We start from the raw sequence: 25,698 nt of genomic DNA, 5'->3' as shown, positions 1-25,698 counted from the left end.
GTTCTGTGGCGTACGTGTCACACAGCATGTCTAGGTATCGTGTCCGCAGTGCTCGACGGAACGTTGCTCTTGCCGGTCGTGCGTAATTCAAATAAAACCGATTATAGTGTATTTCGTATCTGAAAGTAACTTTCGTTAATTGATTTTGAAGTTTAATTGTTCTCCAACCATAAAAGGTAAGTTGATTCAAAGTAAATTGGTAAAAGTCTACATGTCTCTGCTTGCATTCAGATAATATATCGAAATAATAACACTTTCCGTGTTAATGTTATAACAATTTATTTTTATTTTGGGTCAGAGGGGCTAGTTGTTACAACAATGTGGGGGCAAGTTGTTACTGTAACAACTAGCCCCACAACGTTTCCCTTTTACTTCAAATGGCATGTTTATATAAAAATGTTAAACAATTTATTATTATTGTTCTAGAATTTATATAACAATGGTACGGACATATAAAAAAAAACCAATAGAGGGGAAATTTCCGAGGAGACCTACAAAAGAGCAGCTAAAGAAGTAACAGAAAAAAAATTATCCATTCGAAGAGCTGCCGAAGTATACAAAGTAAATTTTATGACGTTACATCGTTACATAAAACGTCAAGAGGATGGTCCAACCACGTCTAACTTAGTGGGTTACAACAAGCCTCGCCAAATATTTTCTGTCGATCAGGAAAAGGAACTTACAGCATACATAAGTAAATGTAGCAAAATATTTTATGGCTTATCAACTACTGATGCAAAGAAGTTAGCATTTGAATATGCTTTTAAAAATCGAATCCCTTATCCCATGAATTGGAATGATAAAAATACAGCAACAAAAGATTGGTTGCAGGGTTTCATGAAACGAAATGGGACTTTGTCAATTCGCACGCCGGAAGCAACAAGCCTGAGTCGGGCGACAAGTTTCAATAGGCACAATGTAAACGAATTTTTCAATAACCTGGCAAATGTCTATGAAAGATTTCCTTTTGAGTGTCAAGATATCTGGAATTTGGATGAAACAGGCGTTACAACCGTCCAAAAACCTTCAAAAATACTAGGTATCAAAGGTGCGCATCAAGTAGGAGCAATTACATCTGGAGAAAGAGGGACTCTCGTCACAGTCCTATTAGCAGTTAGTGCCAGTGGAAATTCAGTTCCGCCACTTTTTGTATTTTCTCGTAAAAATTATAACCAACATTTTGTAGTTGATGGTCCTCCTGGATGTATAGGGACAGCAAACCCAAGCGGATGGATAAGTTCAGAAAGTTTCATATTATTTATGAATCACTTGGTGAAACATGTAAGGTGCTCAAAGGAAAAACCAATTTTACTAGTCTTTGATAATCATTCATCGCACCTGACAATTGATGTGCTGAATTACAGTAAATATAATGGAATAACTCTTTTATCGTTTCCACCACACACATCACATAAGCTGCAACCCCTCGATCGATCGGTATATGGTCCTTTTAAAAGATTTACAAACAGCGCTGCAGATGGGTGGATGAAAAATCACCCAGGCCAGTCAATGACTATTTACGATATACCCGGAATAGTTAAACTATCTCTCCCGCTTGCCATTACACCTAATAACATTATGTCAGGCTTTCGAGTAACAGGTATATGGCCATATAATCGAGACATCTTTTCAAAGGAAGACTTTGAGCCTTCCGAAATTACCGATCGTCCAATGCCTGATAACGTTAATGCTGAAAAGGTTGCTTCTGTGGTCAATGAACCACATTCATCTTCTCCTTTACAACCTGCAACCTCCAGTGGTGAAGCTCTACCTCAAAACCAAGAAGCTCAATTATCTATTTCCACGGAACCGCAACCATCAACAAGTGGCATCAATAAAATACAACATACCACGCCTGAACAAATTAGGCCATATCCTAAAGCTGGACCGAGAAAGGGAGGTAACAATTCCAGAAGGAAAATAAAATCAGCAATATTGACTGACACTCCGATTAAGAACCAAATCGAGCTGGAAGAGAGCTTGAGGAAGCAAAAACAAGCCGCCAATTCAATTAAAAAAAACATTACGATGGGTGCCTTTAAAAATAAAAAAACGTCAAAGAAACTGAAGAAAAAACAAGTGTTGGATTCTTCTTCCGACTCAGAACACGAAGAATGCCTGTGTTTGGTGTGCATGGAGAGTTTTGATTGCTCCAAACCTGGACAGGAATGGATCCAGTGTACCAAATGCAGTAAATGGGCACACATTTCTTGCATTCGTGGCGATAAAGTTAATTTTACATGCCCAAATTGTGATTCGGACATAGATTTAAGCGATTAAATATTCAAAACTTAATTTTACATGTTATTATATATATTCTACATAATTATTGTTAGCAATTACATTTTTTTTAAATTTTTGTTTTTGTTCGTAACAACATGCCCCCACGTTGTAACAACTTGCCCCTGCGTGGGGCACATTGTTACAGTTTTTTATTATTTTTAAATATGCTATTATTATTTTTGTGGACTTTGTTGGAACACATTTTAATTGTTTTATTATATTTAAATATGTGTACATTAAGATATAATCAATATTATGTGTTTGAAAATAAACAGTTACCAGATATTCAACGTTTTATTTTTTTGTAACAACTAGCCCCCCCTTCCCCTACCTATCTTTTTGTATATATTGATTTTATTTAGTACACAATTTTGACCAATCTCTTCTTTTTGACCAATCTGTTTTTTAGTTTGCTGGAAAATATTGATTTTATCAATAAATCCGCCAAAGTACTTATTCTTTGTACTTGAAGTTTAAAATAAATAAATAAAAATACGGAATTCATAAGTAGAGCATTTTAGAATAGGGACGGATAATATTTTTGAGGAGGAAATCAATCTTGTTAAACTCTCGTGAGAATATAATCCATTTGGTACTTCTCTACAAACATTTGGACATACCGAATGCTACGTGATGTAATTTTATTATACGTGAATTTCAGTCAATCTATTTATTTGTAATGCAATGAAAGAATCTAATTTTTAATGATTGACTTGACCATACTAAATTTTATACGTATTATCTTAGTGTTAAGTCCTTAATACCTACAGCCCAAGATTACGACAGGTTGTGTGCGTCTAATACTCTAATGAAAGTGTATCTACGTGATATAATTGAGTGCACAATATGTGTGTTGCATGATAATTATTATCTTGCTCACCATTCATGATCGCTTATTACCCATCTTAAACGGTGTTCCAACATTTTCATAATAATCACTATCATTTCAGGCCTTGCATTAGATTCATGTTACTCTTTCTTTCTATAGCGTTCTTCTGTTATTTGTATTCATATTATTTAAAAATATACTTCTTTTTCCAACTTTCTAAAATTATTTGCCTCATAAACTACTATACCTAGTATGGTGGTAGGAATTTTTGTTTTAGGGCCTCATGACTCGTATCTTGGAAAAGTATCGGTTATCTTCATCAAGGAACTTCAGCCCTACGGGAAATTGGATAGAAAAAGTGTTTTCTTGCGCGCGGTAAAAATTAGAGCATTAAACTGTACGGCAAAGTTTCCTGAAAATGTACTTAAAAAAAATAATTTTAAAATTCTCCGAACGACGTCACAGGTTCATATGAATCAACCAATTATATAAGAGCTGTGAAAGATATCCGGTTGCTTACCGTAAACGCACCAATCGGCAGAACTGACAGGGAATAAACGGAAGAGAACATCTTACGTGACACGCTGGGTTATTTCAGAAATACAATCATAGCGCTGTTAATACAACATTTAAAAATAATAAAAAAATAAAAACTGAGTTTAATAGTCAATCAACAAATTTAAAAAAAAAAAAAAATCACAACTTTCTCATAGTCCATAAAGTGAAATTTAGTGTTTGTATGAAAATTATATTTGTCAGTAACTAATTAAAGAAGATTTAAGCAATATACAATGTTAGAGAAGGTACAAAAGCGATTTTCGCGAAGAAAATAATCATTCATCATCACATGCTAAATTACAACACCCTCGAATCTCGTCGTCAATTTTTTCTCGGGAAACATTTCTATAAACTGATTTCTGAAAGTATCTATATATACCTATCAGATTGTATGGTTTTACTAGAGTAGGGTTGCCATAGTTCGCTAGGGTTTCGGGACGTTCTGGAATGGGGATGCGTAGCAACAAAAAAGGCAATTTTACAATGGTTTTTCAGAAGTATAATAGAAATGTTTTTCTTGCATTTTATGTGGTGCTTTTTGCGAAAGAACCGCTGGGCATTTTTTTGGCTTAGTATTAACGTTATACTGCAATATTAATTCTTTAGTCCTCGGTAGCAGACGGCATTTTTTATTGGTAGTTTTTTACTGGGCCAACATCAATGATATGACTTTTTCCACTATGGTTTTATGAGTGGAAGATTTGTTAATTTATAGCGTTCTATTGTGTAAGTCTAAATCGGGACATTAAAAGGTTTCACCGGAACGTCGGGACAGAGGATGCAATAACAGTGACAGTCCCGATATATCGGGACGGATGGCAACCCTATACTAGAGCGTACAAATGCAAGTCAGAATTCACCCGTTAATAGGGCAATTCGCTTGCTAAATACGGCTTCTGCGGATAATATGGATCTATTTTTCTGTACATATCGGCAGTTTAGCAGCTTACGAACACCGCCGTGGACTTTCTAGTAATAGTTTTTCTGAATTCAAAAACCATATTATGGATACAAACCGTTCGTTTCATTCACACAAAATTAAACTTTTGCAAACGGTCATAAATAAATGAATCACAATGAACAATTTAGAAAATATTGAAATACAAAAACTTTGAATTCAGAGAAAACTTTAATTAATAATATTATATTTCAAAATGCATCACCCCTGCTATCAATATTCCCCATAATTAGGAAAACCCTACTCCCCCCACCACACATTGCCTTCCCCCTTCCGATGGACCCTATCAGTACCTATGTATTAATCCGTGTATGTATTTAGTTTAGTTTATATTTACACCTGAGGATGGGTAATACTGATTACCCAAAACTAGTCGTGTTTTAATGTATTAAACTCTTGTGTGGTAAATTTACTAAGTGTTTTATTTTAAATAAATTCAAAATGTTTTTCCACAAAGTAAATGCTGAAACAATAAATAATATATTTTTTTTATCAATATCCCTACAGAGCTGAGGTAGAATTTTTTCAAATTCAGGATTATGGATATTCGAGCGTTTACAGGGCTTATGACCTGTCATTGGCTGGGTTAAGTGGCCACTTTACGTACTACAACATTCCCCATTCCGCTTATTAGCGAATATCGACACAGGTAACATTTTTTTTGATTTTTGTATATATGTTATTAAATGAGAAACCATTCACAAGCGTGTTGATAAAAAAAAATATATACCTACTCCCCCTTGGGAGAAATCCAGATTTGTGTATGTACAAAATACACGTACCAAAAATAATGTTGAATAAATAATATAGTTTAGCAGCTATCTGCTTCTTATTCACTAACTTCTAACTTATATTTACAGTCTGCCTTACGCAATGGGTTAAGCAGAACGTAAAGTAATGCAGACTACAATTGTAGAATAAATAAATAAATATGTGAATATCTCATTTTGCTTTATAGACAATTCGATAAAACTCGTTCCCGTTATCGATTACAATTGTAAGGTATTAAATAGATTCACGAATGTTTGTCGATGTATTTATTATTTATATAAAATTAGAATTTTTTTCATAAAAATGATTTTTTGTAGAAAATTGTGATTTGCCATACTAATGCAGTACCTTATGCACCAAAACGTGCAGATATGGAAATGATTTTAATCATAATTAATAGATTGGAAATGGAATCACAAAAACCTGGGCAAAACCTTAAAAATATTCTAGGTATATTAGGTATCAGCTCGTCATTTTTTATGGAGTGATTTTTCGATACCAAAATTAAAATACAATTTCATGAATTGAATTATGAGTTACGTTACATCATAAAATATATGATGCTTATATAATTGCCATCAACAATCGGATATTTTAAAATGTTATTACCTACACTAATACAATTGCTGCGATAACTTTTTATCCACCTATTTATAATTTCTTTCCTCTTATCGAATTACAATACAGAGGTGTTATTAACAGCAAACGGATTAATTTTTGGCCTTTAGACACCTCTCGTTATATCCGTCTTGATTTCGCCAACAAAAGATATTCTGGGAAGCGGAGTATTATTATTAAATTGGTACATTATAGCGGCAATTCACAATATGACCTGATACTCAAAATCGATTATTTTATGATTGGTTACGAATAAATAATTATAATTAATAATTGGTTGTAAAATCAATAAACCCTGCCATGTTTGTGCGTCGACGTCTAATGTTGATCTATCTTATAACTAAAATAGGGGAAATGCGCCTAACTCGTACTAGCGCCTAATTTGTACCATTGTCAAATCTCGAAAACCACGCGACATGTGGCGCCATTTTTTATTGAAAAACATACTAGCCAGTCCGTCGTTATGCAAGCTAGTAAATATCGCCGTGAGTCATTGTTCGTGGGAAAAATATTCGATTGGTAAGTTTTTTTGCAATATTTTTACTAATATCTTTGTTAATTTTGTAAGCTTATAAGTTTATATATATTTAGTTTTCTATGTAAATAGAAGTATGCACCTTTGGAAGGTGTTCATTAAGACATGTTTTTGTCATAGTTTGACTCACGGTACCGTGGCGTTGTCACGGTAATGTCAACTTTATTAACATCCAGCTTGTGCTCCTAATCCGTACCGATGCAAAGCACGTAATTCTTACTGCTGTGGATTATGAAAACTGTAAAAGGCCTGTGTAGATTTCACGAAGTATATATTTTTTTAATATAATTTCATTGATAAAGGTATGTATTTATTGTCAACAGGGAAATTTTGGGAAAAAAAAGGAAGTAGAAGAAAAAAGATATGAAGGAAGCATTAAGTAAATCTAAGAACGAATCCAGGGGTTTGATGAGTTTTGTCACAAATTTCATATACCTACATAAACTCACCTTCCGGCGTCATCTTAAAGAACTAACCACCAAAGAAAAACCATGAAAACCTAAAGATTTGACTAGTAAAATGGAAGAAGAACTAGTCAAACATGTATTACAAATGGGCTCATATTTTTTTGACTTGGGTTTAGTTGAATGCAGCTGGAGAGAACATCCTCAGCACAGGTTCTTACTTCCACTCTATATAAAAAACAGGTCGAGGAAGCCACACTTAAGAATATAAATAAAAAGAGGAAGGTCATACTAAAATTCAATATTAAAAAAAACAACTGGAAACTTTGTCGTTGATTCAAGAAGTACGAATTAGGAATAGTGCGATACGAATTAAAACCATATGTCCTAATTCGTATTTTTTTTTTAATTGCTAAAATAAGGCAGAAGCGCTTTAATTTTAACAAATATTCATGTAAACAAGAAAAGTTAAATAAAAAAAGCATCCTTTGAGCCACTTTGTGTTTCAATATTTCAATTGTTGCTATCTTAAAAACGCTGGTTCTCTTAGGGGGTACGAATTAAGCCGCATTTCCCCTACATATAATGTATTCCTATTTATATAACCGATTTTTCGCATCTCTAGTCTAGTGTACAGAAAGCAACAGCCATTAACGAGATGAATTATTCTTATTTCTCATTGTTTTGTTAAAATACGTAAATTAAGCTGTTCGGGTAGTGTTTCCACTGCACCGAACAATAAAAGATATACATCTTTATTATTATGAATTAAAAGAAGGTATTATGTGTTTATATTCAAAGTATTAACTCTGTGGTCATGCATTTTAACAAATGTTAGTAAATATTAGTATATACCGACCTTTATGTCTACCTGTCTCGAGACCTACCCTTCTCTTCGTCAGGACACTAACTACACCTACATGCAAATACTAAAATATACTTTCACCTTTACCATCACCTCGATAAATTTCAACTTGAAATATTATTCAAAATAAGTCAATTTCAGTCTCCTACACCTTCCCTTTCCTAACCTCCTACTAATTCCCCAACATACCACTAAATGTTGTCAATCTTTTTTTTTAGTGCTGTGTGTTTGCATCCCCGATAACTCTCCATTTAATTTATGTATTTTTATAAATAATTAAATTACTATGGTGGTGGTAAAGGTGAGAGTGTATTTAAGTATTTGCATGTTGGTGTAGTGAGTGTCCTGGCGAAGAGACGGGTTCATCTCGAAACCGGTAGACACAAAAATCGGTAAGTGGTTACATATTAATATTTGATAGCATTAGTTAAAATTAAATTATTTTATATTTCAAAATGACTAACATGATTTTTTTATTGTCAAAGAATGCTGTAATTGCTGTAATTTATCACTGTTATTGGGTCTCCTGGCCTGTAAAATATGTACGTACATATATATATGCCCTGATTTAAAAAAAAATCGACGTTTTTCCGAAACAAACCCCGATATGTTGAGTATTAAATGATATATATTTTTTAAGACATGCATCCATTTAATTTATGATTTTTATGGTTGTCGATTTGCTTAAGTGGTCTGTTGTTAGTTTTGACTGCCTAAGTATGCAAAGTAACCGCCATCGTTGGATTCACAGCTCAGTACCTATATCATCCAAAAGGTTCGCCATTTTTATACTGTCAGCAATCCCTAAGTATTATCCCGCATTAAGCTTCTTTTCTGGTATTATCACGAATGGCATTTAAAAATTTATCGTGTAATAAAATAAAACTTACCGTAAGTGTATAATTGAGATAATGGGTCTTTGTTCGGTATATTATTTTGATTATAGATATCAAGCGTACATATATGAGTATAAAATAAGTCCTTTGTTTGATGTATTGACATACTTATTATTAATTATTAATATTATTATAAAAAAGGTACTTTAAAAAAAATATTAATTATTAAATACAGTTTTGGCATTAATTCCTTGATTCCACGGATTAACAAATCAATATGCAGCATTTAAGAATAATTTTCTGCTTTTAAATATTTTGATCAGATTTTTTTTAAATTTGACCAAAATGATGGCATAAAAAATAAAAAATACTTTATAGTAAAAATGTGATTTGTTAAACGGTTCTTTGAACTGGGAATAAATCTAAATAATTTTTGTATAGGCCGACCATTAAAAAAGACGCCAGAAAACAGGGCCGCGATTACAAACGCTCTCTTTATCGGTACATATTGATTCGGTATAAAGTAATCGATATTTATGTATCAAAATATGTATATTTGTAAGAAAATTTCATGTATCTTCGTCCGTAACCTGAAATTAAACATAAAAAATAAACTGTATACAAATTTTATTTTTCTTATATAATTATTATTTTTCGTAAAAATCTTAATTTTGTTTATATATGTACTCGTTATTAAGATAGATGGTAACTTCCTATTGTAATACGGGCTCAGATACGCATAGGAAGAGTGGAGTCGCCAGACAGTCTACGAACAAATTGTCATTGCGATAACTCGACTGGCAGTTGGTTTAAATTTCGACGTTTATTGATAAATACCGGGTTTTACTCCCAAGCCAGTTTATCAAGATCGATTGATACTAAAACAGTGATGGAGAACAATTTTAAAAAGGGAATATGGAAAAATATTAATTCGTGTCTTATCTATTTCGCACAAACGAAACGAACTGTCGGACTTGTTCGTTACAGTTTTCGTACAAAAAATAAAATATTAGTAGCCAGATCTTTAGATTATCATCATCATCATTTCTGTATCCGCGCCCTACGTACTGGGTGCAAAGCACACCGCATTGTAACTCCAGTTCAAGCAAATATGGATAATTTCATTGTTACATGAAAGGTGCATAGGGCACTGCATTGGTACATCAATCGCAGCGTATCTCAATTCTTTTTTTTACATTAAGGTAAGATGAAGTCTTACGCTTTAGGTACCAGTCTTAAATAAATATTTCATGTCAACCAAATCGGGCATCGAACCCGACACCTCTTTTATGGTGGGCAAACGCGCTGACCATTATACCGCGAGGCCGACTATATATATTTTATATATGTACCTTTAAGTATGTATGTGCTTGTATATGTATGTATGCGTAAATTTGTGCATATGTACGTTCGTGCTAAAATTAGTATACCCATTTTCAAAAATTATGGATCCTGTTTTTTTTATGCTTTGCATATTGACTGTCAACCCGTGTATAAGAAAACAATTCAATAAATAATAATAATTAAAAAAAGGTAACCATTTTTACGTTTTAGGTGCCAGATCAGAAATGATGAAATTGCTCCTTTGAAACTAATATTTCAATGCTAGGAAACGCACACAAGATCTCAAGAATGGTAGGCGAACGCGCCAACCATTACACCAAAGAGTGAAGTTACTTCCACTCGATTTCTTTTTTTGGAATTTGTATCTAAGATAATACATCGAGTCGAAAACACTCGTCCAGGATCTGTTTCCTTTTGCCACGTAAAACTTCACGCTTTATCCGTATAGACAAAAAAAAACAACAGTTTTAACCTTAGAGTAAACCTATTAGAATCGCCCATATGAAAAAAAACCATTCTATGATTATTGACCGCAAACTTAGCGACAGATTACGGCAATACTTCCGTTAAGAATTGCGAGCGCATACCGAAACCGCCCATTACACGTTTGTCGTTAAACTAAAAACCAAAATACAACCAAACCGAACATTTTGACCGCTTTTGTTCTATGCGATAGAGCTTAAGCGCTTCTCTAGAGAATTATTACTCTTGAGGTTTCAACAGTTTCTCGAAAGAGATCGAGTGAAGAAAAATTCTAAGTTTTGAGAATAGATGTCTCAGAAGAATCTTGGTTGTGCGTTGTGCGGTAGTTTGAATTTGTAAGGAACGAAGAAATACGAGGCTGGACGCAACGCAGACATGGAATGATGATGATGATAGAGTGAATAATAAAATTTTGATTTAAGAGTTTCTTGATCCGCGATAAGGGGTTTTAGTGGCTTAACTGCTCCTTTGTGAAGGCGAGATAAGTTCGCGTGAATTTCTCCGCAATCCTCTTCTCGCGGAATGCAGGCGGCCCGCGACCGGTTTCTGGTCCCCGGTGCGGCAGGGAGGGCGGGGCGGGGTGGGGCGAGCCCGTCCCGTTACGCGGCCCGAGCGGCCCACATCCAGAGAGGAGACAAGACCACACCACACGGAGCGGAGTAACCAATACTTACGGAATAATTAGCATTAGCATAGATAAATCATCATTAATAATCAAAAGCATTAGCAACTCCGAATTAATATTTTAAAACTTTATACATAATATTATAATATACAGGTAATGGGGTCTCTATCATATACCTACATTGAAAACACATTTTAAGTTTTTTCATAATTTATTATAAAATTCATAGTCCTGTGATGATCTCAAATAACAATCTACCTGTAGGTATTCAATTATTTATTTATTATTTTACAATTTTTGTATTAATTTTCAAAAATAAAAAAATTATGTTTCCTCGCTAAGGTGTCCGTGCCGAGGAAAACATTTTACGTTATTTTGAAACATGCCCTAAATTAGAGATGCGCTGAATATTCGGTAATTCGGTATATTCGACGTGGTTTTAAATACCTACCGAATATTAAACTACTTATGGTGGACACACACTAGACTAGCGAATGGGACTGCGTGCAAGCGAAAGTGTGTGACTTTATCAAAAGCGCTAATTCTGCGTTTTAATGGTAAAATCAAATAACTTTGGTCATACCTACCCCGTTGACTCAGGGGTCATCCATTCAGAATATGTGATCCTATTCGTTTCCAATTTGTACCACATCTTACATATATAATATTAAGATAAAGACAAGGTTGTAAATAGTTAAAACAAAAGTTGTACAATAAACATTTATTTAAAGTTTGAAGTATTTAACATTTTGCCTGGCGCCTATCGAACCCGAACAAACTTGTTCAGTGCGACAAACCACATGTAATGAACCGAATCATTCGGTAAGTGCGAAACCATATAATATTCGTATTCGGTTCGTTTGAAAAAATCCGTATCTGGTGCGTCTTTACCCCGAATACCTACATATTATTATTTTTTTACTTTTATTATTGAATTATTTCTTAAGCAGTATAGGTACATTAAACGCATAAATATAAAGTAATATTTTTCCACTTTATTTACATATGTAAAAATATAGATTTACATATTTTTTCTCTGTGTCAAGGCGGATGAAGAATACATTAATGTGTGTAAAGTAGAACCAGAAACAGAACCAGAACCAGAACCCCGAAAGAGTGTTTTCGACTCGATGGCTGCTTTCAGGTAAAACTCCTGAATATAAAATCGAACGTGAACACGTGGAATAATAAATTCCAGATTCCTTTGAAATATTACTAGTTTATTTCCAGTGAAAAATAAGCCAATCCCTTGAATTTGTGATCCAAGAAAATAATTAAGCAAATAGAAATAGCATTAAACGTGAAATACTAAATTTTAGTTGAATTATTTTTTAAAAATAGCACTAATTATTTATATCTACTAGTAATCATAACAAACGCACGCGGATTATTCGCTCGACGCGCCGCCAGTTGTGATTAATCTTACGCTAATGTGTACAATGTAACCCGTGATTGATACGCCTTGTTTATAGTAAAGGAACGCCTTGTAAAGGAAAAAATCTTTGTTTTGGAAAAAGTTTTTGTTTATTTGTATGCCAACCGATTCCCGTTGTCGCCTATGAAACGTTTAATATACTTTATTTATTGATTAAATCAAATCTATAAACCAAAAAATTATAGGTGGTTTATGTGCCATAATGGCTAAGATACTTGCCACAAGTACGGTTCCGGGTCCGATTCTCGTGAGATTATAGTAATTAAGTCTTGTTGAAATTTGTTATGGTGCAAAAAAATAGTCCATCATATTCCCTTGATAGTTAACCCTTTGATCCCTGAACAGATTTAGAGTTTTTGTTCTTTTTCTTTTTGAATTATGTTATATATATAAGATATAAATTTTTAGTCGGGGAATTGCAATATAAAAAGTTGTTATTTTTCCAATACGATATACAGGGTGTTCTTTAAACCCTGTCTCACCCGAAACCACGACAGTCAGTATGGGCAAGAAGACATATTAGCATATTTAAAAAATATTTAGAACAAGGAAAATAAAAAAAATCAAATATTAAAAAAAACAAATGGTTGCTTACTTCTGCAGGGGAGAAGTGAGGGGAGCGCGGCGCAGTATCAGACTCCTCCCTTCTCGTTTCACCCCAGCAAAAGTAGGCAACCATTTGGTTATTTTGATATTCTATTTTTTTTAAATTTTATTCGTTCTAAAAAAATATTTTAATGTGCCAATATGTCTTCTTGCTCATACTGATCATCGTGGTTTTGGATGTGACATGGTTTAAAGAACACCCTGTATTTACTAAAATACACGAAAAACCCGCATAATAATCAATCCACAAAAATATATATTTTTAAAGAACTTGCTTTCAATCATTTATTTATTAAGGAAATCATACAGTCTTTATATAAAACATGGTACAAAAGAACAATTAAAATAAGTAAGACTAATCACAGATTTCAGACTAATTTATTATGAATGCAGGAAGAGAGGGAAAAAATAATTGAATTCTAAAAAAGTAAAAATTTGAATATTAAATAAAAAGTACATAAAAAGGAGAAGACATTGTATAGCTCCAACTCTACTTTCCTTCCTCTCTCTTTGCTTCCATGAACATTTAAATTTCTTTGTAAAAATTCACAACCAACAATAATTTACAACAATAAATAATTTAAGGTTTATAAAGGAGTAGTAATTTTCTCATGTTGATTGTCATTTTTTATTTAGAGATGTTATGTTTCTTTTTTAGTTTTTTATATTTTATGTTCACTACATTGTTTAGTTTTAATTATTCTATTATATTTTATATTATGTACTACATAATTATTGTTTACTACTGTAATTATTTCTGTTTTTTTAAAGGTTCTTTGAACCGTTAATGTATAAATAAATAAATAGATATGAACAGAGATGATGGGCTACGATAAAAATCATCCCGATACCCCGTTATAAAGAAATCACCTAAAAGTGTGGATGGCACAGTTTTCAAATTAACAAGTTGCACATAGCGACGACTCCGTCACGGTACAAATACCAAGTACATAACGTTACGTATATATAGGGTGTTCTTTAAACCCTGTCACATCCGAAACCATGATCAGTATGGGCAAGAAGACATATAAGCATATTCAAAAAATATTTAGAACAAAGAAAACTTTTTTAAATAAAATATTAAACAAAACAAATGGTTGCTTACTTCTGCAGAGGAAAAGCGAGGGGAGCACGGCCGTGTATTTTTGGCGTATCAGACTTCCCCTCCCTCCCTCCTTGTTTCTCCCTTGCAGAAGTCAGAAACCATTTGCTTTTTCTGATATTATATTTTTTAAAATTTTATTCGTTCTAAAAATTTATTTTGATGTGCCAATATGTCTTCTTGCTCGTACTGATCATCGTGGTTTCGGATGTGACAGGGTTTAATGAACACCCTGTATACGAGTACATAAATAACGCTGTAATGCGATCTGAAACTTTGGAAAAAAGTGCCAATGACATACGATGAAAAACGCACTGTGCACATCTAAAACAATTTACCAATTATTAAAATGCCCGTTTAATTTTTGTTTTTGTAATATTTTGCACAATTTTTTCGTGAGAAAATACCTACGTACATATATAAGGTTTATACGTTTTTTTACTGACAATATTAACATTTTTATAGAATATTGTACTGTAACTGGACGTAAAATGTAGAAAAATAATGAATTTTTCCTCTTTCGTCTCCAATTTTTAATTTGAATAGGGAAATATCACAAACTACGAATACCGATAAAAATATATGAAATGGATTTAGAATAATTATTTGTATTTTCAAAATCTATATGGATATTGGGGATAAATGTAAATAAGAAATCAAACAAAAACACGTTCATAGAAAAACGCGACTTGTTTGGCCTTGGTTGTTGTTACGTCAAGGTTCGTGAAATTGTTCTACATACATTTTAATGGCAGGAACAAATAAACATGAATCGTGACGTTGTAGGGGCGTGGGCGGGGGCGTCACCGTTTTGCGGAAATTCAAAATTACAAATTTAAAAGTGCTTTTTATTCTACTAATAATTAGCAAAAAGATATTTTTTTACTGGGCAGTATTTCATAGACCTTTATTACTTAAAAACTGTAAAAAAAGTGATATTTCCCTATCACCTATTTTGCAATTTTTATTTAATTCAATAAATTATTTTAGATATAATACGAGCATATGATTATTTTAACTCATGTGTGTACGAATAAATGCAGATTTTAAGTAACAGTGATCTTTAAGAAATGTAGGTGTTTTTTGTCTTAAAACCGTTTGGTATTTATAATGTGCGTAGGTTTATCATGGGATGCGTGAGAAAATAACGTTAAGTATTAATGAAACAATCGTGTTACAAGTTCGCTGTTATGTTATTTAATTCAAAGAAATATTAAATGTACTTATCACTCATACGAAATGTGATGTACGTATGTATATCCCGTAGAAAAATTAACAAAAAATGCTTAGATTATTTTTGTAATTAATTTTGCAACATGAGTAAAGAATATGCTATCGATATCGGCCATTCGACAGTATTAAAATGTTACATAAAGCATACTGTAAAAATCAATACTCAGAACTAAAATACTCTCAAAATAAAAAACAAAATTCCATAAATGATGGTTTGATAGATTTTTTAATTATTATTAAAACGGTAATTTAAACAAGAACTTTAGAAAAATACCACAAATTTTGTGGTATTTAAAATGCCACATGTAACAACTTTACAGAAGAGCCAAATAAGTTTTTTTTAAATGAATAAAGAATCTCGTATTTTAAAATAATACGTATGTAAAAGATTTTTTTATTGATTAAAAAAAATAATTTATGACTCTTCTGTAAATATACTACACGTCGCTTAGTAACTTTTTCGTATCCAGCGTCGATATATTGAAACAGTAGAACAAATTTAACTTCAATACTTTGTCTTTACGTATATGAGCACCAATGTACACAAGTTTAGTCTAAATTTCCTAAGGGGTAATCTGTATATTTTTATAAGAAATATCTTTGAAAATATTATTTTTAACTAATGTTTATTTATGAACTTAATTATTTTTAATGGCGCGGTTTTGTAAAAACGGCATTTTACGATGGCAAAATAGTATGATTTCCGTACTTTTTATCAGACTGCAAATTAATGCCTCGTGAGTAGTGGGTAGGTAGTTTTATTTTAACTAAAATGTACAGTTTTATTTGAAATGATACACTGTCATTCCAAGTCTTGTTATATAACAGAATGGTCTGCAGACACAACCGCAGACACGACATGTTGAATGTTCGGTCAGCTCAAATTGATCACGTTTTACTTTGGTCAAGAATTTACTCCGCATAAATATTCGTTCGCGACATGCGTTGTAAACTCCAAGTACTTAATGAACCCCGTTTAAATTATCTCTCGTGCATTAACAGTAACAGAACACAGAAGTTTATTACATCTTCGCTCGAATTAAGTTGAACCGGGCTCGTTTCCTCTTCTTGACGGGTGTATGTTTATAGACATCGCCTGTCAGTCTGTCTCCGTAAGTCAACAGAACACGTTCGTTATTACATAAAAAATGAACACATTATATGCACCGACATGTGTTCTACATTTTGATATCGAATCTAAACTAATGTCATCTATTTTACATGTAAAGCTAGGCGAACGGAGCCCGAAGCGTGTGATACCGACTCGATACTCGAGCCGCAGCCGATACCGGTTCCTGTATGATAATATTGTTTGAGTGAATCGGGCGCAAAAATAAATCTTTCTGATGTGATTGAAATCTCTTATCTCTCATCTACCTAGCTCATCTCTGGTTCTGTGCGGGCGCCGATCGTCCGCTGGTTTACACGACCGAACTATCGCTTCTCGGGAACTTTCACATCTATATTCTGGTTTTACTCTGACTTTGCTTCGACGTTACTCCATTCAGGACCCGAATGGAAATGATCGCCACGCTTCTTTGAATTGCCTTGGAATTTGTAGAAATCGCCGTCCAGCGAGAAAACACACCCGACATTTAAATGTTGGAGATAATATTATTAATTTCCAGTCTCGTAAATACAACCTTACTTTCGTATCGAACGTGGATTTCTTGACATTTATTGTCAACGCAGTTTTGCGACGCACTGTCGTATGCGCATTGGACGTTCATAATGGGGCTTTCATTCGCATTGCAAATTGTCAGGTTTGTTATTTAGCGCATTATCAGCAATCAGAAACTAGTGAACATGTTGTTGGTTTCCACGGGAGATACATTGCACTATTATTTCTCCGTCATTATCAATTTCAAGACAAGTGTAGTATGATCACTGATTTGCGCACTTACATTTATATTTCATTATTCTGTGAGTAAGCTTAATAGGCGATCTCGATTCTAGAATTGAAAGTGGTATTAGTAAATACTCCGTGTCCGGGCGGATAAAGAATTATATCGTTTTGTGTGTGGAATAGAAGTACTTTTGACTTGATAGCGAAAACTATGTTTATCACGATTGTTATTCTTATTCTGAAGAAAGGCAGTCAGTGCTATTTAAGATCCTGACATCACTGCGCTCTGTGTAGATCTGTTGTGATGGGTCCCCGCAAATTATTTCTCGCCCTCCAAGCCCAGTAGCTCAATCACAAATAACCATCGACATACTCAAAAACATGCCAAGCATTTGAGCGATCACAATGAACAATAATGAACATGCATAAGTTAACGCAGTCATAACTCAACGCTCGTGTTGGTTTATTTTTTGTTTTCCTCGTAAATGAATACAGTTCGTTGGCGAAAAATTGGCGTTTACTATAAACAATAATACAATATATGGCATTTGCAAAATAGTAATTAGTATCTTATACAAAAAAGTTAATATTAAATTACAATTACTATAGTGACTACTTTTCTTGACATTTGGCTTACCAATCGCCGGCTAAATACAATAAATAGCATGATAAATAATTAATAAATAAATAAAACTAGCAGTTTTGGAATATTTTCCATATTTACACCGATGAAATTAAAATATGTGATTGTGTAGCAGGATTATACGTTGCAAAACGTAAACATTTTGACATTTAATATAAAGTGTTCACGGATGTTCCATTGTGATCGCGAATACGATAAACAACCACGATGAGCACCCTCTTTATTATTAAGGAATATGTGCTTTCATTTGGCGGCCAAGTGAAGTGGCTATAGGAATTGCAATGTTAATTTAGAATTAAAATATACTGGGCTTAGTGCTTTTAGAGCGGCCTAACCATCTAAGAAAATAAAAATTATCGTGTTTGTATATTGTCTGCGCAAATTTTTATATGGTCAGACAAAGATGGCACAGTGTTTCATCATTATCATCATAAGCTCGACAGCCCTGGGTGGGCCTTGGCTGAATCCGGCAGTCTCTTCTACTCTTGCCGGTCTGCTGCCCTTTCTCTCCAGTTCCTCACTTCCAACAATGTCTTATCTGCGCTGATGCAGTCCATACTTCGCTTTTTGGGATTCCTAGTCTTCGTTTTTCTTGTGGCACAGAGAGAGTTTAGCGTTTTATGGGGTTTTCGTCGTCCATTCTAATTATAATACCAGCCCACCTCAAGCGTCCCACCTTGATGGAGTTGATTACATCGGTAGGTATTGTATAGCTCTATATTGTAGAGACGACGCCAATGGTTGTTTTCTCTCACAGGGCCATAGATAACTCTGAGGATTCTTCTTTCAACAGCTGCAATGGTTTCCTCAATATTCTTTGTCATAACCCAGGTTTCGGAGGCATATGTCAAGATTGGTTTAGTCAGAATTGTGTACAGTTGTTGTGTAATTGTTTTTGAAGTGCGTAGTAGCAACGTTTGGCAGCCATTATTCTCCTCCGGCAAGTTTTGTTTTAAAAATGCTTTTTCTCTAATAGGAATCACTTTGAATCAGTCTCCCCTACTGCTTTGCTGAATATATTTTCTCTGCCACGTGTGTCTAAAACAAACTTAAAACATGTACGATGTCAAAACTCTTTTACTTTCATTTTTTAAATTTATTTTGGTCGTCGTTCTGAGAAAAATTTCTCTCAATTCTTTATTTTCAACATTCTCTTCAGAATAATTCCAATATGACCTCATGGTAGTTAGAGAAGGTTAATGCTAATGATGACTCGTTTGTTCACTGTCGATTTATCTTTAACTGATTAATAATCTTATTGGTTTTACTTTCATCTTAGCTGGCCATCTTACGCATAAAAAATATGATAAATTAATAATCTTTTTATAAACTTTCTTTGCAATAAAAAACGCTTAATCGTAAAATACTTCTGTTCATTATGTATGTATAAGCATACACCCATGCAAATATAGCAAAAATAATTAAAATTACATTTGCGAATACTTCGCAAAAACTTTGATGTTACGAAAATGTTCCTTCATGATTTGGTTGAAATGTTTTTTTTATAGTTTATGTTGAAAGTTATATTTCAAGAAGGTAAATGAAAATAATTGGACACTTAAATTTTAAGTGTATTTTTGCTTCCACATAATTTCAAGAAGGCTTTATTTTTACAACCTTAAAATACAGGTATTTTTTATGAATAAAAATACATGAATTATTACAATTTTATTATTAAAATTTTATAAAGCACCGATGCGGTGTTCATATAAAAATATGCATTTTAAAAGATAACTTTTGTTTTTTACTCTAAAAATAGATTACTAGTGATACTTACAATATAAAGATACAAAAGCGTTACCTCATCATCATTATTTCCTTATCCGCATTCAGTGGTGCATTGATCTGAAATTGAACATGTTAAATATTTAGGACTAAAAATAGACAGACAATTAATATGGACAATTCATATCAACAATTTAATTAGCAAAGTGGCGACATTATCGAGTCTTTTTTTAAAAATCAAAAATTTTGTTTCAAAAACGGAAAAAAATTCTAATGTACGAAGCGTATGTAAAAACTAAAATATGTTATACGCAACTACGATGGGGAGCAGGATATCAAAATGACATAAACAGACTACAATGACAACAAAATAAAATATTAAAGTTAATATATGACCTTCCCTATTTAACTGCAACTAGAGAACTTTTTAAACAAACTAAGCAATCAAATATAACTGAACTCTTTCAACTAGAATCATTAAAATTTATCCATAAATTAGCCACTAATGTAATTGTAGACGAAAAACTAAAACTTGTAAAAAATTGTAGTCAACATGGACATAATACGAGAATATCTGACAAATACCACATACAACTTTCTAAAACAAGACAAGGACAATCAAGACTAATGAACCAGGGACTGAAATTATACAATAAACTACCAGACAAAACTAAACAAAAGACTCAGACAAACTTTTCAAAAGATGTAAAAAATATTATTTTGAACAACTGAGTATTAATGAAAAATTGATATATTATTTTATGTAAAATGAATGTAATAATCCGTAAGGGTTTATAAATAAATTTTCAAATAAAAGAAAATGTCCAATTGAAAACTTGAACATTCATTTTCATAGATCTACGGGGTGTCACACTCGATACGTGATCATCAGAATACCAATGCATAAATGCATATTCTAATAACGGTTACTAAGTACATAATAAAGCGCTTCGAGTGGAGGAAATTCGCTTTCAAGCTCACGCCGATGCACTTAAACAAGACCGGTGATCTTTAGCTTTGAACACTTTCCACGCGATGCAATACTTGACCGGATATTTATTTTTAACTGCATGGATAAACATTTTCTCTTACGCTTTCAGTGGATGTATAATTTACGCAGCCGACAATAGGTCATTGTACAACAGTTCTAGTGCAGTTGCGTACATTTTGGAACGATATTGCTGTTGCAGTCGTAGCGAGACGAATTCTGAATCACAATTCACTTCGCTGAGATAAATCTCCGTTTAGTGTCATTACCGAGAATCGGTGACTCTTCACATCTTCAGAGACTGTTCACACTTGAATCTCTGTTTACGGTTGGTGTAAAAATACATTCCGCTTTGTGTTTAACGAAGGATGAGTTCTGATAAAACAACAAAAAGGGGTAACAAAACAATAAGCTTATCCATTTTTCTTTTTTTTTATCTTGGAATAACACAACAGAGAAAATGCATTTCCAGTTTTTTTAGTGCGCGTACACTTATAACCAGTTCCGAAATATATTTATGTTTGTCGATTAAATTGTGCACCATATTTTCAATCATGTCTTATTGAAGACATAATCATACTGTTCCTTTTCTCAATAAGATTATTTATTATTAATTGTATTTACATCTATAAATTAAACGTATAATATTAGAAACCAAACACTGATTTGAGTCTACTGAACACTTTATTTTATTTTTACAAATATAAAAAAAATAAAAAAATTTCGTGTCAATTGTTTCGCCTTGTTAGGGCATTTTCAAACGAATGTGAAGATTAGATGGATTGAATGTCTTTATAAAGTTGTTCAAGGTACTTAAGTAGAAAATATAATAATCTTATGAACTATAGCATGTACCTTATTCATAATTGAGGTAAAAACCTATGGTTAAGGGCGAGGCTAAGTGTTCAATAGGTAATGGGGAATTTAGGTAATTATATTTGAATTTTGGGAAAAATTTAACAAAGTAAGTGTTTATTGACATAAAAGTATGTATTGTGAGATAATTAATGAAGCTTTATAGTTTTATAACTTTAGATAATTGCTGTCGAAAAAATATCAATAATATTATAATAGGTTGCTGTTCATTTTAATTTCAAAACATTGAAATATTATGAAGAAATTTATACAAACATAAATGTATTATTATACAATATTTCTATTTTTAAGAATTTCTTATCAACATATACAAATGCAATTGTGACATGATTCATCTATTGATTACGCGTCATATAAGCGTGTACATAGAGGAACAAAGTGAAGAATAACAGTCTATTTAAATATGTTTAATAGTGGTGAAGATATTAGGTTGGTTTGTTCATTTATTATTTTAAAATTAGGATTATTTAGATATTTATTAATTTCCAATTGTTCAAGTATATTAAGTTTACGTCCTTCGTCTTCAACATGTAATGGAATTGGTTTATTTGAGATATGAATTTTTATTTGTAAAAATAAAATAAAGTGTTCAGTAGACTCAAATCAGTGTTTGATTTCTAATATTATGAGCTTAAATATGGAGTTCTACAAAATAAACACCAAATCAATCAATCTATAAATTAATGTAAATGAATTATTGTTATATCTGGATAAACACTGTATTGATAGTTGTATTGTAACAAGTAATAAGTATTATATGTATACAATTATCACAACACTGCGATTCATTGTTTTATATCTCTTAACGGAGATAATATTTGATGCTGTAATAATAATTTACTCTTGAGAATGAATGACTTATTATGTTTAGTTAAAAAATTAACCTTTTCTCATACATTTAGGAATCAGATATCTACGCGATTTTTTTTTAAATTACATCATTGCACAGTTAATAATGTAAAATCTCATTCATAAGCCCATACAAATTTATATCATTTTAATATTATTTATAAAATAATCGTCTTTATTCAAGGCCGTTGGTGGGAAGTGGGAATCTTTTTGGAATAAGTTTAGTGCAGTTTGATTTGTGATCATAAAGCAAATCACTTAACAATTCGTGGATTGTGCTTTTAATATTGATATTTACTATGTTATAAAACCTTTAATTTAATCAATTTTTAGGTTAATATGAACAATTAGGTAATCAAAGCGCTTTAAATTTTTAGTGATTACTTTTATTTACACATTTATCGAGGTCTAATCTTAGATTGGAAAAATGATATGCTAATTTCGAAATATGTTAAGTTGAAACAGTTAATTGCAAACCTGGAGTTAAACAGCTATAATTTTTATTTTAAACTCGGGGAATATAATAAGATGGATGTTACTTACAATATTATAATTTATTCGTATTTTACGCATAAAGAACGCGGTAGATTTATAATAAAATAAAATACAAAATTATAGACTCTATGTTTTAAGCAGGAATGCAGAGGCAACTAAGGGCGGGTGACGTGTTGCGCGCCCTTATATAGGTGATTGGAAACCGCACGCATAGACAATAATTTACTCGCTCTACTCTCTGGTCCTAACCAGACTAACTTAAGAGGACCGTGCGCTGACTATGCTTTAGAACCCACTTCGTCTGCTCCAAGGTGTGAGAGGTTATTAGGACAATTAAGTGTTTGACACGATTTTATTAGAACAAATTAGGGTTTAGTGAGGGATCAATGGTGTTATGATGGAAAGGGAATTTCGCGTGAGTTCGATAGGGTCATGTTAGGATCTGTGTTAGGGTTTTGCAAGTATTTTCTTAATTCGTTGTTTAATTCTATGATTTCCTCGATGTATAGGGGTTTTGTGTCGTTGTTTCTTTTGTTTGTATTACTACGCCTTTCTTCCTTTCGAAACATATTTAATTTTATCTCCAAAGTAAAATTAAGTTTCCTGTATGAAAAATATAAAATGTTTACATTTTTTTCTAAACATGTTCAATTACGGTTACCGACGAAGACACTTCGAGTTTTAATACAAATATACACATTTTCGTACAAGAATATCGGTATTAGTTTATACCGTCTTAGTATATACCGATCAAGATAGCCGTTCATAATCGCGGCCCTGGGATGGACGCGGTCCCAATAATTTGGAACTAACACATTATTCCTTCGCTGTCGTACAGGGAAACCAAAACAAGGTAAATGTACAGACCGTGTGTATTTGATTGATCACAAATTGAAAAAACAGTAGCAAGTGCTTTAATGAAAGTTTTAAAAGTTTCTATAAGTTTTTATTTTCGCGGTTTGATTGCAACGAAATACAACGTTTTCGCTAACTTGGTTTATGAAAGACACTAGTCTTTATGAACAGTTTCGGGAAAGTGGTTGGCGCTTTCGTTGCACTCTCTGGTTTCCGCGCGTCTTTTAAAAGAAACATCAGCGTTCTTATGATTTACCCAAATATTTCGATTTTCTTTTATTTAGAAACTGAGGACCAAGTTGTGGTAGAGCGGGAATGTTGGCGACTTAATTGTCAAAACATTTATATATATAATCTTGTATACCCACGATCATTGTACTTGTCCACGTTAAGAACACCACCAAGTATCATGACAAATTACCTGCGCATTTATACCGATACTAATTTATAATTTATCTAGAATTGCTAATCTGTTTGTACTAACAGCCTCTTCGTTCTAATTCTCAAGGCACTCTCTTAATACCAATCTATAATTCCTCTTTCTTCTCTAACTCATATAGTGTCCATGCGAATCGACTGTGGAATCATCTTCCATCCACCATCAAAGATGTTACTACATTATCTCTGTTTAAATTACGTCTGAAGAAACACCTCCTTTCTCGTCCTTAAACTCTCCTCCTTTCCTTATTCCTCTTTCCTCTTTTTTCCTTTTTCCCATTAAGAAATAGTTTCGATTTAAGGTAATTTATAAACAAATACATTTATTTCTATTTTTATATATCTTAAGCTTTTTTTCTATTGAATATGTTCTGTAACTTGAATTATAAAAATAAAACTTTTGTTTTATTGGTTGGTTGGAAAAAATTGCCATTAGGCAATAAGCCCGCCAATGTACAAATAACATTATGTACAAAAAGTTTAAAAAAATATATATATATAATAATGTATAAATCTCGAATAAACAATTTGGCTAAAAACAACGCAATTAAGTGTTTTTTTTAAATTTTATGATTCCGAGATGTGATACTGTGAAATAATAGATAGTATTGATAATGACTTTTTTGAAACACGAATTTTAAAACGGGGTTTACATGCTATCGTTTTAATGCAGATTACTCAAAAAGTAGTTTCGATTTACCGAATAACGTGATTTCTGACAGGTATTTTTTTACTTGTTTATTTCTCCATACATATTTACATAAAATATAATTTTATTTACAAAAGTACACTTTGAATAATAAATCTTAAAATTAAGCTATAACATACGAGTAATTACGAAAAAATAGAATGGGAGGTTTATAGCTATTTTTTAAAATACTTTGATTTAATAATGATGCCAAGAAATAATTTTACATCGAATTAAAACATTGTTAAATGGTTTATCACGATTAGAGCTTTAGTGCGAAATTTACTAAAATGACAATAAAAGCTCTCAAAACGGTTAAATTAGTGGTCTGTCAGGTAAGGCCAGTAGGGTCGTGTGGTTGAGGCTTAAAGAGTCGGTAAACTTTGGCCAAATGTTCTCGCATGCAACTGTCTCAGCATTTTACCTGCTAGTTTATGATAATGTATCTAAGTCAAGACTTATTATTATGCCTCAGTCTAGTATCTATTACACACAAGTGTACACCTCACGTAATATCGTGTTTATTCAGGCACAAACATCCCCTCCAGTTTTTGTGTATTCTTACGATATACGGAAGACAAAATCAATTCTTAACAAATATAATGTGTACGTACATTGTACAATCAATGAATATTCATTACCAAAGCCATTCACATGAAGATTTACCGATACACATGTGTGGTTGGTTGCATTTCTTAACTCTGGCCCAGTTTGTTTAGTTGCAGTTAATCTTTAAACGAGGTTTATGGTTCCGATTTCCAATAAGGCATCTATTAGTTAAGGTTTATCGTACTAACACGAAAAATGAGG

The 25,698-nt window shown here is 32.5% G+C and overlaps 1 protein-coding gene across 2 annotated transcripts in view; it reads left to right on the top strand.

The window, feature by feature from the left end:
- Positions 1–25,698, top strand: part of bbg (PDZ domain-containing protein big bang) — a 131,284-nt gene that overhangs the window by 33,187 nt on the left and 72,399 nt on the right. Inside the window, exon 1 of one of the 2 annotated variants that reach the window (XM_088236791.1) lies at positions 20,798–21,015. The exons of the other annotated variant lie outside the window; for it this stretch is intronic. The gene's annotated coding sequence lies outside the window, so the exon portion shown is untranslated. Of the gene's footprint in view, positions 1–20,797; positions 21,016–25,698 lie in introns of those variants that run through there. 2 annotated transcript variants of the gene reach the window in all.

The sequence above is a fragment of the Micrasema longulum genome, unplaced genomic scaffold, assembly GCF_059751315.1.
Source record: "Micrasema longulum isolate JH-2025_06_02 unplaced genomic scaffold, ASM5975131v1 h1tg001607l, whole genome shotgun sequence".
NCBI lineage: Eukaryota > Metazoa > Arthropoda > Insecta > Trichoptera > Brachycentridae > Micrasema > Micrasema longulum.
This window is presented reverse-complemented; position numbering and strand designations above follow the sequence as displayed.